Consider the following 19,508-nt stretch of genomic DNA (forward strand, 5'->3'; position numbering starts at 1 on the left):
CACACACACACACACACACACACACACACACAACTTAGCTTATTCAATTCACCTGTAGTGCATGTCTTACTGTGGGGGAAACCAGAGCACCGAGAGGAAACGCCAAACAGAAACCTCACCTGAGCCAGGTGGGGCTCGAACCAGTGACCTTCTTGCTGTGAGGAGACAGTGTTAACCACTGAGCCACAGTGTTAACCTCTCCAGTAAATGCAACCTGATATAAATATGTTAATGTACAGTGAAGAACTGCAAGGACATGTAAGTAACAGGCTTGCTCATTTGTAAATGATTCAGGCCTGTAGCCAGCTCATTGAAAGAGGGGGTTCTTTCTTCTAAAAAAGTGGATCTTTTTGCAGTTATTTGCCTCATTTTCTATCAAATTCTATGGTGTGAATACTGCATTTGGGCGAAGCGGTGGCCTAGTGGGTAGCACGTTCACCTCACTGTAAGAAGGTTACTGGTTCAAGCCTCGGCTGGGTCAGTTGGTGTTTTTGTGTGGAGTTTGCATGCTCTCCCAGCGTATGTGTGGGTTTTCGTATGTGCTTCGGTTTCCCCTACAGCCTAAAGACATGCGGTACAGGTGAATTGGGTAAGCTAAATTGTCTGTAGTGTATGAGTGTGAATGAGTGTGTATGGATGCTTCCCAGAGATGGGTTGCGGCTGGAAGGGCATCCGCTCTGTTAAACATGTGCTGGATAAGTTGGTGGTTCATTCCGCTGTGGCCAGCGCGGATTAATAAAGGGACTAAGCCAAAAAGAAAGTGAATGAATGATTGTTTTGGTAGGTGCAACAAAGAGCATATGGTTCCAGAAACTAATAGAATACAATAACACAATGTTATACAATCAAGTTAAATGTAACATTTCCCACCTGCTGATCTTCATCGAGGACCACTATACATTATACGTCTATTACCACTGTTATATGTTAACCACTAGATGGTAGTCAAGATCTTCCGCCGCAAACTCACCTCTCTGCACCTGTCACGAGCTCGTCTACTATACATTAACAACCCAAAACACTTCCATGAGAGGTATTTAACACATCCAGCCCAATGAATAACAGTATAAAACACAGCTTCTCAAATCACACATAATCTTTCATAGTTATATACTATGATAATCTCTGGCTGACGTTGTCTGTGGAAGGAGGAGGCGTGGCTTTTAGAGAAACAACTCTGACGTAATGCGCGGTGACGCCACATCAGGGCGAGTCCAGAATGCAGCGCAAGTCAAAAGAATAGCGGAGACAGACGCGTATCAAAACACCGACCTGCAAATTGTCTTACATCATGGAGCTTGATGGTGACTGAAACGTAAGTGATTCCTTATGTCATTATTAAAGCGGGTCATGTTTGCATGAGGTGGTATAAAATGTGAACGCTTAGGAGGCAATAAGGAAATGCATGTAGTCTAAGGTTAGAAATGCACGATACGGAGTGAGGAAATGTGTGTGAATGATCGTTAGCTTCTCGATAATTCAGTGTTTTGAGTTATTATGAGACATAATAGAGGAAGCAATCGTGCATTCAGTCGTCATCACGCTTAATATTCCGTCATGGGTGCATTATTAAAATACAGGAGTCGAGATGTTGTCAGCTTTTGATGCTGCAGTAGCTGAACTGCTATGCTGTCAAGCTGCTCAGATGATGTTCTTGGGTGATGAACAGAATCTTTGTTTACATTATTACCAACGTTAGGCATGGAAACAGATTCAGTTTCTGTTCCACAAAATGCCAGAATCGTGTTATTTTCTTGACGTTGGGTTTCGTTGAAGGTTTTCGACTGTTTGTTTATTCTGACATTGCATACGGAAATCTGTACTAAAGCAAACAGGCAACGTTTTCAATACTCATTCAGAGGCACCGCAATCGTTATTGAATCTACAAAACAAAACAGCGAACATTACCGAATGAATGACTCTTAAGAACCGATTCTTTCAAGTGAATGCGGTTGGTGTTGTTCGACCGCGAATGACTCGTTTGAGTCGACTCGTTGAAAAAATAGTTCTTGACAACAAACAAAACAATTAAAAACGTAATAATCCCATCTTACTCACTACCTGAACCATACTAGAGTTTTGTAATCGGCGCTGTTTTGTTAATAAAATAAATAAATGAGATGAATGAAAGTTTTAACATGTTTTGAAATGCCATATGTTTTTGATTTGTTTCATGTTATGATGAAATATGAAAATATTTTATCTCTTTGCCCTTAATCCTTAACACACACTCATAATTAACTGAGGGGTAACAATTAAACCTGACCATTAATATGTTTCTATTTCAAACTGTACATTCCTACATTTTAGATAAACATCCTTAAATGCATTATTTTAGTGTACTATGTACACTCAACGGCCACTTTATATGATACACCTGTCCAACCGCTTGTTAACACAAACTTTTAGTCAGCCAATCACATAGCAGCAATGCAATACATTTAGGCATGTAGACACGGTCAAGAAGACCATCTGCTGCAATTCAAACTGAGCATCAGAATGGGGAAGAAAGGTGATTTAAGTGACTTTGATCGTGGCATGCTTATTGGTGTCAGACGGGCTGGTTCTAGTATTTCAGAAACTGCTGATCTGGGATTTTCATGCACAACCATCTCTAGGGTTTACAGAGAATGGTCTGAAAAAGAGAAAGTATCCAGTGAGTGGCAGTTCTGTGGGAGGAGAATAGCCAGACTGGTTTGAGCTGACAGTACTCAAATAACCACTCGTCACAACCGAGGTATGCAGCAGAGCATCTCTGAACATGCAACACGTCAAACCTTGAGGCGGATGGGCTACAGCAACAGAAGACCACACCAGGTGGCACTCCTGTCAGCTTAGAACAGAAAACTGAGTCCACAATACACACAGGCTCGCCAAAATTGGACAATAGAAGACTGGAAAAACGTTGTCTGGTCTGATGAGTCTCGATTTCTGCTGCGATATTCAGATGTTAGGGTCAGAATTTGGCGTCAAGAACATGAAAGCATGGATTTGGCCTTCTATCAATGATTCAGTCTGGTGGTGGTGGTGTAATGGTGTGGGGAATATTTTCTTGGCACTTTGGGCCATTAGTACTAATTGAGCATCGTGTCAACGCCACAGCCTACATGAGTATTGTTGCAGACCATGTCCACCTCTTCATGACCACAGTGTAGCCTTCTTCTGATGGCTATTTCCAGCAGGATAACATGCCAAGTCATAAAGCACGAATCAGAAAGAATCAGACTGATTTCTTGAACATGACAATGAGTTCACTGTACTCAAATGGCCTCCACAGTCACCAGATCTCAATCCAATATATCACTTTTGGGATGTGGTGAAACAGGAGATTCGCATCGTGGATGTGCAGTAGGGCTGGGCGATATATCGAGTTCTAGTTCGTTCATATCAATATGGTTTGAAGCCACACAAACAAACCACTCCAAGGCAACAGCACGCGAGCTCCGCTTGCACAAAGATGCGCATGCGCAAATGAATGATTCACTCCATGAGTCAAACAAGAGATTTGTTCAAAATGAAAGAATCGTTCAAGAACGACCCATCACTGACGCGACATGGAGGAACACTCAGTGCCGGTGTGGTGAGAAATCTATCTAACTCACGTGCACACACATCACACGGTGCCTGAAGCTGTCAGAAACCTTTTACTGATCATTTCTTCCGCAATTGACATAAAAAACGAACGTAGAGGTCTGAATTCAGCACCTGAATGTGTATAAAAGAATTAAAAACGCCAACATGGGAGGAATTTATAGCACATTTCGAAAGTGAAACCACCTCATATTCACTGATTAGTTTAGTATTTATTACACGACGGTCTCTTTTTTTACATTTACGTTATAACACATTTAGCTCTGCGTTCTGCTCTGTTATAATGACTGTTTACATATGCTTAACCAACATTTCATCACAGTACTCTGAAACACTTTCGTTACTTCTCATATTTATACTCTATTCTTTTTCATCTCCTTATTTGATATCAGTAAAACCAGTTTAGTCAAAACAAAAGACAAAGTGTAGGATTTTTTCCACGAGTGAAAGACTTATCTTTAGATATCTTGGATATGGGCGCTGTTTAATAATTGTGCACAATACACAGAGGTGTAAAGAGTACCTGAAAACCATACTTGAGTAAAAGTACAGATACCTTACTGTAAAAATGACTCCGTTACAAGTTACAAGTCACCAATTCCAATTAGACTTGAGTAAAAGTATTAAAGTATCCAATTTTTAAAGAACTTAAGTATTTTACTCATACTGAATGTAGGCTCAAAGAACACCAAGAAAGGTTTTATTTCCTAATATAGAAATAAAAAAAAAACCTCAATGTTTCAAAATGGCAGAACGAAATAGATTTAAAAAAAATAGAACAAAAAGTCTCAAACTCAAATGTTCAAAATGGCACAAACAATTAGAAAAAAAGTAGTAAAAAACGTAGTTTTACAAAAATACAGAGCTGACTTTCATGTGATTCACCTCATTGTTTCAAAGGAGGGCAATACTTTTATTTTGAGGAGTTTTTCAATTGATTAGGATGTTTTCTCTGTATTAATATTAAACAAAGAGGATCAGTGTTATTTTTCAACTTAGTAAACTAAATATAAATTAAATACATTACAAACTCATAGCTAGAAACAAGGAAAACCAAAAAGGAAGAAGACAAGTTCTCAAGAATGAGGTTTAATCACACATCACTCAATAGCACACTACATATGATCAACAAACATGCAGATGGGATGTGTGAATGTAACAACCAGGAAACTGTAGAACATGTATTAATGCACTGCCCAATATATCAGACAGAAAGAAATATATTATTCACACAGTTACAGGAAAAACAACTGGAACCTAACATAAAGAACATACTAAAGTTGAGCACGGGTGATGTATGTTTTAGATATGTTTATAACTATTTGAAAGACACAGGGTTGATTAATAGAATTTAGTATTTAGATGAATAGTTATCTATATCATATAGAGGTATTATAGAGAAAGAAATATCAAAGTTTGGGACATTAGTAAGTTGGGATTTATTTAGTAATTTATTAATATGTATAGAAAAAAAACAATTATTATTATTATATTTTTTTAGGGGTAATTTTTTTTAGTGTTTTTTTTTTTTTTTTTTGGTGGGGCTTTGTTTAACTATAAAACATGGTTTAGTTAACTCCGGATCCACACTCCAATCCAGATGGTGGCGGTAATGCACCAAAAGCTGGTTGCCAACCGCCATAAAACACAAGAAGAAGAAGAAGAAGAACTCATAGCTAAATGCACCTGATGCAAAATGTATAATATCAGTAAAAACATTTGTTCACGTTGCACAAAAAAGTTAAGCTAAAACATAGTCATGTCATGTCACAGTGCTTTTTGCCATAACAGTAACTGTATTAAATTCACTTAATTCACAACAAATTAACATTAAATAGACTCCTCTTATAGACTTCAATGTGTTTTCTCAAATTTTACGATAAATTCTTAAAAGCACTTATTTTCGTGGCAAGCAAAGTAGACACTGCGTCCTGTAAGAGTCATTCTGCATATCGGCAAATGTAAACATTTCTTTCAGATAAGGCCATGAATGGTCATCAGTGCCGACTTGTCACGCACAATGACAATGTAACGAGTAACTTTAAGCGTCCGTTCAAATGTAGCGGAGTAAAGCGTACAAATATTCAATCAAAAATGTAGTAGAGAGTAAAAGTTGCATATATTTTTAATACTCAGTACAAGTACAAAGTAGCCAAAAAATACTTAAGTAAAGTAATGAAATCCATTTACTTAAGTACTTTACACCACTGACAATACATACATGTAAATGTGTAACTATAAACATACACAGCTGATTTAATTGCTGTTTGTAAATCACACAACTGTGGTATTACTTGTAAAAAACACTGCAATTGTGACATAAAACAGTGGTTCTCAAAGTGGGGGTCGGGACCCCCCGAGGGGTCGCGGGGCAATGAAGGGGGGTCGCCTGGTGAGTTCCAAAAATCGATTTATTTTTTTTAAACCATAAGAATTAACATATTTTATCCATAACTATACTGAAAATAAAAATAGTCGTTTATAGTTACTATATACTATATAGTTACTATAGTAGCTTATAGTTACTAGTTCTATTGGATTGCGACCCCTGGGGTAATTACATTATATTAAAGGCAGCAATAGCGTCAGATGCATTTTGATTTTATAACATCAGGTTATACTTTCTGGTACATTTTAAGCACTGACACAAATTTAATTGGTGTGTCTGCGTCATTGCATGCAAGGTTTCTGAATTTATAACCACGTCAGAGGATATTGGGGGTCGCGAGTCACTGGCATTGTTATTTTGGGGGTCGCGGGCTGAAAAGTTTGGGAACCCCTGACATAAAATACTGTGTGTTTCATATTTACATTCGATGTGGTTCTTTTCTATCCTACAATATTTTTTGTTGTGTTACTAGTGTTGCTTTTTTGCTCTGACAATGTGGCTGTTTCCTATGGCTCTGTTTACTTTATTATTTACCAAACAGCACAGTAGGGCTGAGTATAGGGATAAAAACCCTGTACTGTATTTATTTGTCAAAGATTTTGTTTATAATTTGAAATGTTGTGCAAACGTTTTAAGCAGGAGAAAAACCTGTACTGTAATTTATTTATCAAAGGTTTTGTGTAGCTGTTATTTTTTGCGCAGCTGTTTATTTGTAAACAGAGAGGGAAACAGGGTTTGAATTATATTTTGCTCAAAAAATGTTAATACCATTTTAATAAAGGCTTTAACTCTCAATTAACCATTTATGGGAAAATACTTGATAGAAATCATATACCGTTATTCCTCCTAAAAATACCCGGATATGTAATTTTGCCCATATCGCCCAGCCCTAATGTGCAGCCGACAAATCTGCAGTAACTGCGTGATGCTTTCTTGTCAATATGAACCAAAATCTCTGGCTTGTTAAATCTATGGCACTAAGGATTAAGGCCGCTCTCAAGACAAAAGGGGGTTCAACCTGATACTAGTCAGGTGTACCTATTAAAGTGGCAGCTAAGTGTATAATCAAAACAAGTCACATTTGACTGTACTCAAAAGCTAATGCTACTCTTTTATACAACACGCAGCGTTTGTGTGTTCGCAAAGCATGTGAATTTGAGGCACGTGATTGGCTGACTGTTGCCAAGCATAAAACCATAATACTATAACACTGCATCATTTCATACCGCACATGTTGGTTATCAACACAAAAGCTTTGCTTACCCTGCTTCTAAATCACAAGTGTAAAACATTCATTTATCCAGGATTAAAATGAGGTTTTAAACAACGATAGCCTGGTGTTGAGTTCAAAGCCCTACAGAGTGCCAGAGCTCAGTTATGTGTTTGTAACATAACTGACTGCTGAAATTGTGATCGCTAACAGCTTGAAGTTAACTCTTCATTATCAGCTGGAAGGTGTGTAAGTCTTGTCATCTCCTCCTGTATGTCACTTTATTTTCTTTGTAATAAAAAACAAGGGCATTTTTGCACCCTCATCAATACTTTCTCTATAAGTTGCTCTTCATAGGTTTGTTTTGTTGTTTTTATGTGTATAAAATGTTCAGTGTGCTTTAATATTTCAATCAGCTTCTGGAAGATTCTCAAAAACATTCCAGTGAGAGATCTGGGCTACTAATGCTAATGCAAAGACTTGATTTCTCAGTCCCTATTTACAAATAGTTACACAACAAAATACAACTGAATGTAATGTTCTTACTCAGTGTTTCCTCTAGGATTTTTTTCCAGCTGTGACGGCAGGTCTTTTACACAAATCTACCAACTTCCTATTATTATATAGTACACATTTATGTAATACGAGGATGCGAATCTCTATGCTTGCGCGCCGATTTTCTTTGCTGGTGCACAAAACCTCTTGCACGCCCTCAAATATACGCTGCTCAAGCGCAGATCTTCTTGTGCACTCTCAAATAAACGCTGCTGACGTGTGATTTACTGCATTTATGTAATGAGTATGTCTCCAACATTTTTGCAAGGAATATTTATGAATTTCTCCAATAGACCTACAGAGCGACAATAATGCGTCCTGAAGTAAAGTGAAACGGCACTAAACTACTACAGCAAGATAACGTCATTGTATGCAGAACCACAGACCTTCATCTATAAAAAAAGTATAATTAGGGAAACTGTTTTCTTTTTCACTGAAAGCGACGTCGTGTTTGCTGGCCTCATGCAACTGTCAGTCAGTCAGTCAGCATGTCACCTTAAAGGGTTAAACAAACAACACAGCACTACTACGATTACAGAAATGTTTGCGCTGTTATAATTTACTTACCTTTTAATGCCTTTTGGTGCGATATGGTATATGCCTAAGCATGCTAATAGGACTTTTTATTTGCCAGTAACGGATTCAGCGCTTCCGGTAAATTGTATGCCAATGCAAAAATTGCCGCATTTAAGGTCAGTTTTCTTTAAAAATCAGCGATCTCCACTGGCTGAGTGATATCCGATGTAAAATGGGTCTCAGATTGTACAAGAAGCACTGCTTTAAAATACATTTTTCCCCACCATGTCTTTATTAAATGAGCATTTATTTTACCCATGTATATTCAATGGATCTTCAGTGCTAACCTGGCGATTCTGACAGGCGAGTGCGAGTAAAAGGCCTTTGTCTCGTTTTACGCTTGAACAACTAAATGAATGCCAAAGTTTATTTAACTTAATGTATTTTAATTGCATTACAACATCAATGCTGTAAATGGAGCCGTATAAAATGGAAAAAAAATCACAATAACAGGTCACCGGAAGTTTATCAGTATGGGAACAACACTAGCTCGGCATTTACCCTATTATAACCAGCTATTAAAAAAAAAACAACAACAACAATGACTGAATGTTTTGAATGAGAAGCTGTAATTCAGCCGTGGCGGGATGTATTTTGGTGTGGCGCCCCATTATGGCAGAATGATTGTAGCGTAAACCATGTCATCACTAGGGCCAGACGGAATCTGCGGACGTTTTTTGCTATTTCTGCGAAGAATTTTGGTAAAAATCTGCAGATTTCGGTGGAATTATTTTGGGAATTATTTTTGGGCTAAAACCTTAATATGTGAATCAATGTTTAAAATGCAAATCCAATTAGATCCACTTTATTTGGTAAACAAACAAGTCTCTCATACATAAATAAATAAATAAATAAATAAATAAATAAATAAATAAATATATATATATATATATATATATATATATATATATATATATATATATATATATATATATATATATATATATATATACATATATATACATACACACACACACACACACACACACACACAGTACTAAAAGACAGAAAATATTACTATTAATATGTACATAAATAAGATGAACATTTTCACATTAGTCAATAATACTACTGTAATTAATTTAAAACTGAATAAATATAGATTAACACACATTTACTCAAGTAAATAAACAAAATTAATGATGGGCTATAAATCTGCAGTGTGGGCCTATACTTATTACTTTTATTGTTTATAAATGGCTTTTTCTTATTAATATTTGTCCTAATGATAAATTCTGTTTAATTAAGTGGAATTGTTTTGGTAGTAGACTGCTGGAAATAAAATAAAAATAACAATTAAAAAAAGATAAATCCTAGAATTTTGTTTGTTTTACCAAAACATGTGGCTTTTTATAAACCAATCAGACATTGGGCTTATAGTGTACTTCTGTCCAATTCTATTCAAGAGATGCAACCTTTACATAGACAATGAATGTTTTGTAGGCCTAAAACAAGTCATGTTTTTTCATTGTCTGATTAGTGTTACAATGGTTTATGAACTTAAAGTTCATGGTTATTCAAGTGGCGAGACCGTTGCTGGCAATGACAAGTGCTTTATTGTTATTTTTTCAGTTCATGCATAAAACACAGAAACAGCATGTTATTCAGACATCGATGCACTTCAACTAAAGAAAAGACATGTAAACTGAAAAACACGGGCAAATCAAGAAACACAGTAGTTTGACAACACACACATGCTTAAAATAGTCACAGTGCAGCTAAACACGCAAAGTGTTGCACTTTTGCAGTGGAAAACAATTCTGTATACGATATAAGCTAGATTTATTGTAGTAATAATAATAGTATTGATAAAAAGTCTGTGCATTAATCTATTACAGTAGCATGTGTGCAATACAGTTTTGGGTTTATTATTGTTTATAATTTGCTGACATACTTTAAAAATATGAAAATTAATACTTTCTCTAAGGACTATTTTGTCTCTTAGTTGAATCTTATGAATCATATTGTCATTAGCATTGCTATCACATTAAATATCAAAAAATATAGTGATACATTTTTAAGTCCATCCGTACCCTCTGCTTACAATTTTTGCGATATCACAACAATGTACTTCAGCATACATTTGACTGCAGTCTTTTTGGTAAAGTGAATGCTATAGGGTAGTATGATGCCAACAGATTTCTTTTTTTTTTCACATGAGTAATTGTTACGCCCCATTCACACGGAGCATCAGCGTCAACGCTTCCCATTCACTTTAAATGGGTGACGTCAGGCATTGCCGAACTGCATTGTGGATCCGTCGGCGCCGCTTCAGAGGTGTTGCTCGCTGAAAAAGTTGGGACTTGCTCAACTTTTCAAGCGGTGACGGAAGCGTCAGCCAATTAGATTGCTGTATGCAAATACACCAGCTCAGACTGTGGCCTATTGCGGAGTAATTTCATTGGCTAACGCTGCTATGATGATCGCGTCAGTCCCGACTTCAGACACGGCTTCTGTCAAGCATTGCTGCTGAAGCCCCGTGTGAATGGGGCTTTACAAGGACAAAATTAAGTGAAATCAAGGTTAACATGGTTGTGGCGCAGTTTTATCTTTCCATTTGATTTTGAAAACACTATTGGTTGGATAAGGGTTTAGGTCAGTGGTTCGCTAGGTGATCTGTACAACAAGCCCCACCTTCTTGTGAACGTTTTTATGAAGGTGTATTTAAAACATACAACAAAATGTACCCTAACATTACCTAAAATGTACACAGTGCCCTCTAGTGGATTTGTCATCTGAAATGTGACGAAACGTACCCAGAGCAACGTATTTCAGGTTTCGCAAAAATGTAACCTGGCACATGTATTTTCAAAGAGCCTGGGCTGTTGTTTGTTGATGTTTTGGTGTGTTGGGCCTGTGTTGGTGTTTGTCTCTTTATAAGTCAGACTCAGTTTGCCCTTTCACACTATTTAAGATATCTTCACATCATTCGTCTGTCAGTCACGGCAGAGCCAAGATATTTTTAAATGAGAGATTGGCCTCTCGGTTTTAGATCCAATCCCGCTCAGCCAGAAGAAACGAAGGTCTAGAGATGAAAGGGGAGCATGGATAATCCTGTTCTCACCCAGACAATGACTAATCACTAAAAGGAAATGGCTGTTCATTATCGTCGTGTCTGCTGTAATTACTGATTATACGATTCCAATCAAAAGAAAGATTAAATAAGCATGCTCTTTGATTCATTTATTTATTTTGGCATATTTTAAATGATACTGAAACTTGTAAATGATACTGAAACTTGTAAATGATACTGAAACTTGTAATTTTGGCTATTTAAATGTAAATGTTTTTAAATGTTTGCTTTATTTATTTTTTATTTTTGTATGAATGAACCCATTCAAAGACTTAAAGGTATAGTTCACCCAAAATGAAATGAATACTGTTGTTATTTACTCTGTTTCACATAATTAGACTGCCTTGTCATGCTTGTTTATAGCACAAGAACACATGACATTTGCAGTGACGGTAAATGTGACACACAAGATTGGGGCTCTATGTTTAAATTTCAGATTTATATTTTAGTCTGTTCAAAATATATAAATATGGAGACTTCAAGAGTATAAATCAGGAGACTTATGAGTCATAGACTAATTTCATGTGGTTTTGTGCTTTTGGATATTGACTTTTTGCTATGAACCTTTTCATATTGCAAACAGCAAGTCGTCTAAATATTGCTTTTCGTATCACATGCAAAGAACAGCAGCATGCATGTTTACACCGACATGAGGGTGGTGGTTTTTAAATTAAGATTTTTAATTCTTATGTAAATTATTTGATGAATAAAGACCCCAAGTGATCTTATGTCTCCCTAAACGTCTCTCTAGCCTTACATAAAACATGTTTAGTAAGGGTGTCACAATCCTCCAAATCCTCGATTCGATTACATTTTCGATTCTAAAGGCACGATTCGATTCAATTTTCGATTATGAATAATTAATTAATTAATGACCAATTAATTATTTGTAGCCTACCGTTTAAACTACCTGACCTGGATGGTCTTTGTTTTACCCATAAACAAATCATACAGTAAATGAATAAAGGCAAGATACACACATAATTACCACCTGTCAATCACTTTTTCTGCGGGACTTGTGAATAGGCAGGGATCTGTGTCGTTATAATGGCGTCGGTAAAAAAGACGCACAACCAACAGGAACCAGCCAACAGTATCTGAGGTGTGCGCTAAAATGACTAAGTACAAGTGAGTGAAAGATTGAAGCAGTCTACTGATCCTCTGACTGCCTGAACTCGCTGTCTCGAGCGCATGGCTGTGTGTGTGCGTCTGTGTGTGTGTGTCAGAGGTAGAGAGGAAAGAGGGCTGCTCAGAAATGCTACACGCCGCTGTGGATGTCAAATCGTTGTCGTTCTAAAATGTCATATAAAAACAAAGACAGTGTAACCAGGGCCTGAGTGTGTACTTTTCGCGAGCGGAATTGCAACGGGGGCGGACGGAGGATCACGATGCCGGTGTTGTTTATCGGACAAACCCTAATACGTACATAACAGAGCTTGCAAAACTGTGTTTTTTTTTGTCGACAACACGAATGTTGTCAACATAACTCACTGGAAATCCAAAATGCTTACACACCAGCGACTTCATTGAAAGAGGAGAGGATTAAAGCTCTGTCGACGAGTCTCCTGCTTCTGCAGTTTAACAAGCACTTCAACAAGCCTGTTTTTTCCCGCTTGACAAGCCAAGCTGACATGGGGGCGTGGCAGCATCGACGATTCTATTTTTTGATTCGATAATCGAAATTGAGCATAAATTTCGATCGATTTCGATTAAAAATCGAAATCGTGATACCCCTAATGTTTAGATCTGTAATCTTTACTTGGACAGCTATTCCTTCATAACACTAATTTAAAAAAGTGAAAACTCCGACTTTATCTTCTCCTTGTCTTTTGGTTTTGTTTATTTATTATTAACACTCCATTTTTACAGGTCCTCTAAAGTTTACCTAAGGCTGTAAAAGATATGGATGTACTATCGGAGACGTCACACATAGATTTCTGAAGAACGCAAAAGAAGCTAGAAGTAGACGTGGCCAACCGTCGCCATTTTGTTCGCACATCATCGCACCAACCAGAGGATACCAAACAAGGGCAAATAGGGCGGAGTGTGAGCGGAGTTACAGATGCCTGCTAGCATTTTGCTCTGACGGGCTTTTACTCTTCTCTCCTGACCTTGAAAATATAATTGTCTGAATCATAGAAAAGCTGAATTAAGATCGTGTGTAGGGTCGAATCCAGATCGTGATCTTTTTTCGATTATTTGTGCAGCCCTACCAGACAGGTTCCCATCTGTTACGTTTTCAGTGGTTGACTTGATAAGTTGTGTACAGTGCTGTATTGTTCATAAAGCTAAAAGGTTCAAGTGTACGCAACATGATGTTTTTACTGCTTAAATGTTTCTATTTTTATGTTTGTAACGTAGACTAACCATATTCCGTACACAACGATGTTCCGTACAGATTACCTTTTAACGCTAAACTCTGAATAAATACTTATGGGTCGTAGGCAAGCTATATATTTTTGCAATCTTTAATTCTCACTCTTTCAGCCCCAACCACAACAGAGACCTTCCTACTATATGTTTCCGAGTAAATTCAGTAAGTTTGCTACGTCCACCTAATGCGCTTGAAAATAGACAGTGGGCAAGCTTAAAGTGCGAGTGTCGCCTGGGAGGGGAGACATTTAAAGCTACGACAATATGCTTTTGCATTTAATTTATGCATCACCCGGTATTACAGTCTTTACGAAGTGAACATTATGTTATCTCAAATTGTTAAATAACTTATCTTTTGTTGAATAAATGCTTTGAAATGGGGATTTTTAAACGTCAGTTATGGGTGATGACCGCATGACGCAGCTCTCCGCCAGAGAGAGTCTGAGAGACAGGCTGTAAACGCTGTTTGGATCCTTCTTTTGCAGTGATGATGTTTATACAGGTCAGTCAAGTTAGCGTTAATTTGCATGAATTTAATGTTTTAATATTTTAAATTGCCATGCTGTAATAGGGTTGTAACAATATACCGGTATGACGGTCTACCACGATTTGAACGTGCACGATTATCATACCATGAACAATTGCATATCAACGGTTTTAACCCTTAATAACCGAGACAGCCGCCCGCGGCTAAAAATAAGTATTGCTCTTAAATGTTTAATAACTTTTGATCCGCTGATCCGATTCATAAAATTCAAAGATTGGCATAAAGAAGAGAATCTCAGCTTTCCTGTATCACATAACATTTGCGGACTTTCAGAGGCTCCGGAATCAGTGCGGTTACATAATCAAAATTTGACAACGCTGATTTGACAAAGAAACGCTCGTCACTGTGTCTCGGACAAACCAGACATGATACATTGATGCATTGTCCCTCCTCCATGCCCAGATTGGTTCAAACTCGCTATATCACAACCAATAAGCATAGGTTTCACTTTTGTTTGTGGACCAACAATGAGCTTTTTGAACAACACGGAATGAGAGATAGGCATACATTTACGCGCGGCTAAATAAAACGCAAAAAAAAAGTTTTGCATGAAATAATTCTCATACTAAGTACTTTTGCATGCACAGCAGCACAAAAACATGACAAAACAGTGACACAGCAAAGACGAACTGCTGCTCTTGCTGTTTTCAAAAGACATTGCAGACAACCATATCCAAATCCATATCCACAGACAACCATATCCATGCTGGCACATAAAACCTAAGGATGTTCCATATTGAATCTAGTTTCGTTATGTAACTATTTATACTATATTAAATATTTATATCTATTTTTTTACTGAGGATTTGCACCATGTTTATTTGGACTTTATTTGGACTTTGACACATTATTTATTATTTTCTTATATTTTTATTGGTTCATTGTAAGTGGTGTTGTTTATAGTAACTGAAAATATATTATTTGGAAAAAGTCAAATTTGCTTCACTGTTCTATTATTTTGTAACATTTGTAACATACCGTATACCGCGAAACCGTCAAACCGTGGTATTGTTTTAGACGATTATCATACTGTAAAAAATTGATACCGTTACAAGCCTATGCTGTAATAAAATAAACATGATATAAAAAGTAAATGATTTTAAAGCTATTTCATTACAAACTTTTATAATAAAGTTATTAAATATATCATTAACTTCAAGTTAAACACATTAATTGTATATTCTGAAAAAAGATTTTAATAATACTTCAAACAATGCCCATTTTTGCCAGTAAATTAAAGTTATGTGCCCTGTACGGAACACTATTTTAGTCGTGTACGGAACACCGTTAATACCTATCATCTTCTGTACACATGCGAAGGTGGTACTTATCCCATCTTTTCGCAAAAACTACTGTTCCAAAAGACATCAATCAAGATTTGGATTGTGCAATAGGTATTCCCCCAGAGAATGAACACACAAGCATGCTTATCTGGCTTTCAATGATGGAGGAGTGGTCGTTTGAGTGCGCTGAATAGCAAAAGGTGTACGGAACATGGTTAGTCTACGTTACTTGAGCTTAGAATAACAGTAAAATGTTGTGTTTGTAGAGGATATGTGTGTGTGTGTGCATGTGCGCGTATACAGTAAAGAATGATTAAAGTTTCTTGTATTTGTCTCAGTCAGTCCTTAAAAGTAAAGAGTACCTACTTGTGCAGTACAGTGGAATACTTCAGTAAGGATGGTATACAACCCTACCCTATAGTCAAACAATATTTTATATTATAATCCACAGCCTTAGGCAAATGATCCAGAGTGACGACTTGTTTGTAAACAAATCATTATTTTGAATGAGTTCCTTTTAGAGAACTTGATGTATTAGTTCACCAAATGGAGCAGAACCCTCTAAAACATGACATGAACTGCACAGATCTACAAGCTGCTCAATCAAAATCTACTGTTCAGGTGGAAAATTAGCCAGTGTGAAATGTATAGGATCAAGGCATTCCAGAATTTTCCAACTTATTTGGCACTTTAGTTATTCCAACAATGAGTGAATGGAGGAAACGGCGCTGAATTGAACTGAAGAACATATACAGTACAGCAGGGGTTCTCAACCTTTTTCACTTCAGGGCCCATCTCATTCTCCAAAAAGTTTTTATAGGCCCACATCTGACATTTTTTTCTTCTTCTATATATATATATATATATATATATATACACACACACACACACACACACACACACACACACACACACACACACACACACACACACACACACACATATATATATATATAGATATATATAATGGTTCTTTTTTTGATGGTTTAGTTTATACAGCTGTGCATGTAGTCCTAGTTGGCGTGCAGCGGTTGGAAGTGCAGCCAGCATTAAGTCTGTATTTTACAGTGTGACTCTTTTTGCACCAAGTCCGAAGAAATAAAAAACAGAAAACGGGAAATGCCATTACACTAATCGTATTTAATAATGAAATCAAATATTTACAGTATAAAGTTCATTTTCATCTCGCGGCGCACCTGCAGGATCGCTGAGCCCCAATAGTGGGCCGCGGCCCACCGGTTGAGAATCCCTGCAGTACAGTATCCATGCATTAACTAAACTTAAGGGGCAAACTGATAGTTTTGATGGCTTCATATGGTTTATGTCAAAGGTGAGTTGATGAAGAGTAGTTTATTCATTTATATTATTAATAGATTTAAAACATCCACATTTTGTATTATTATTGGGTGTTTTTCTAAGCCATTGGGTGATTACATAAATTGGTGATTTGAACGAGCCAAACTATCCGAAACAACCAGTTTGAAAAAGAAACTCTGACTTCCCTAATTTGCCTGAGGCTATGGATTACAGGTAATAATGTTGTTAATCAGGTTTATTTTTTTACAAAAACTGATTTGTTTTGCCTCACTAAACCTCAATGTGACACCTGATGCACTTTTATTTTTAATGCATTCATTAATTTAACTCTGAAATATAGGGCTGGGTAATATGAAACAAATCTCATATCAGGATATAAGTTGCCATATCCTGATAAAGATGGATATTACAATATAGTGTCTTTTGTAAATGTAAAAAAAAATTAGACATTTGAATTGTTTTATACACTACCTGACTAAAGTCTTGTCGTTGTAAGAGCAACACATAATAACTTGACTTCTATATCATTTGGAAAAGTGGCAGAAGGTAGATTTCTCAGATGAATCATCTGTTGAACTGCATCCCAATCATCACAAATACTGCAGAAGACCAATTTGAACCTGCATGGACCCAAGATTCTCACAGAAATCAGTCAAGTTTGACTAAGGAAAAATCATGGTTTGGGGTTACATTCAGTATGGGGGGCGTGCGAGAGATCTGCAGAGTGGATGGCAACATCTCCAGCCTGAGGTATCAAGACATTTGTGCTGCCCATTACATTACAAACCAAAGGAAAGGGCAAACTCTTCAGCAGGATGGAGCTCCTTCTCATACTTCAGCCTCCAGATCAAAGTTCCTGAAAGCAAAGAAGATCAAGATGCTCCAGGATTGGCCAGCCCAGTCACCAGATATGAACTTTATTGAGTATGTCTGGGATAAGATGAAGGAGGAGGCATTGAAGATGAATCCAAAGAATCTCGATGAACTCTGGGAGTCCTGCAAGAATGCTTTCTTTGCCATTCCAGATGACTTATAAGTTATTTGACAGCATGTCATTATATTCTGTACATTATTTCTGTTAAGTGACAAAACTTTTGTCTGAGCAAAGTCAGACCTTACTTTGCTAATTAAATAAATAAATATCAAGGCATGATCATATTTTATTTTAGTAAAATAAGTGTAATCCAGAAGCTTTTGCCTTACATTTAAGCCACTTCTGATTAATTAGAAGTCAATTTATTATGTGTTTCTAAAACAGTAGGCGACAAGACTTTTGTCAGGTATTGTACCCCTGCATTATTAACATTGAATTATTAAATTCCTTGTTTTGTTAATCAGCATTTGGTTAAAAAATTCACAGGCAGGGCAGATGAATGATTTTGACTTCAACAATCTATTGACCAAGTTGAAAGGTTCCTTGTTTTACATTTTAAAGTATATACTCGATCTACTCGTTCATATGTAATTATATTTCTCATTTTATTTAGAACTTTTTGAGAATGTATAAATACTAGGGATGCAACAATACAGTTAGCCCACGGCTCAATACATACCTCGTTTTTTTAACACGGTGTTTGGTGCAGTTCTCATGGCTTTTTTTTATTCTATGGGCAATAGGAACAGTAAGAGGTTAAGGAGAAAAAAATGTAAACGATATATTGCAATACTCATTTTGTGTACTTTTCTTGGCTTTTAAGTAAAACTAGTTCCTTGTGTATTGTATAAAAAAATGAACACTGAAATCTCACAGCTGCTGGTAGCTTATGAACAAACTGGGGAACACATAAAATCCTACGTTTTGAAAATAAACAAACATGTGAAGTTAATAAAGATAAATTGGCCATTTCTAATAAACATATTTGAACTTAAATAAACATAAATAAACCATCTTAATTGTCTCAGTGCTGAAAAAAGGCAAGACTGTAGTCTGTTACACGGATCGAGTGCTTTTATAAAATGACAAAAGCCCACATCTCCCATTATCGAAAACGGCTGTAAATCTTAATTACTAAACTCCCGCAAACTCCCTTAAATCTCTAAACACCCGCACTGCCTTTGTTATTTTTATGTGTCTCTCTGAACCAGTTGGGTATGTTTGCTTGAAAGATTCAGCGAGGGATTGTTTCTATTTGGAGGTCTTTATTACTATCTTTGCTATCCTGCCTTCAGACAGTGATATTACTGGGTGATGGCACTGCAGATGTGCAGTCGTGGTTATACGTGTAAAACAATGCTTGCACACAGTTATTTTTTGTTCACCGTTTATTCTTTTATTGACATTATACTCACCGGCAAAACCGAAATGTCCTCACACCGCAGAGTTGAAAGACGCCGGCGCTTTCTTGTACTGTTACCTCACTTCGCCTGCGCTTCCTTGTACTTTTGCCTCAGCCTCACTTCACCACCGCTCACCATGTTAAAGTGTGGAATGATAGCCAAGCACCCCCTAACTTTACAGCATAGTGATTGGATATTTACTCGCGGGGAGGAGTTTCCTCATCTCAGCTCTTGGATTTAGAGGCACACAATTCGGGAAGATATAAAACGCACACCAAATATTTAAACGCAAAACCGAGAAAACCACAATTCAAGAG

The 19,508-nt window shown here is 36.8% G+C and overlaps 1 protein-coding gene across 4 annotated transcripts in view; it reads left to right on the forward strand.

The window, feature by feature from the left end:
• The first annotated feature begins 1,200 nt into the window (after nt 1-1,200).
• Nucleotides 1,201-19,508, forward strand: part of inpp4aa (inositol polyphosphate-4-phosphatase type I Aa) — a 70,749-nt gene continuing 52,441 nt past the window's right edge. For all 4 annotated transcript variants that reach the window (XM_073912210.1, XM_073912211.1, XM_017357717.3 and 1 more), the window contains exon 1: nt 1,201-1,315. The gene's annotated coding sequence lies outside the window, so the exon portion shown is untranslated. The remainder of the gene's footprint in view (nt 1,316-19,508) is intronic.

The sequence above is a fragment of the Danio rerio genome, chromosome 9 (assembly GCF_049306965.1).
Source record: "Danio rerio strain Tuebingen ecotype United States chromosome 9, GRCz12tu, whole genome shotgun sequence".
NCBI classification, from domain to species: Eukaryota; Metazoa; Chordata; class Actinopteri; order Cypriniformes; family Danionidae; genus Danio; species Danio rerio.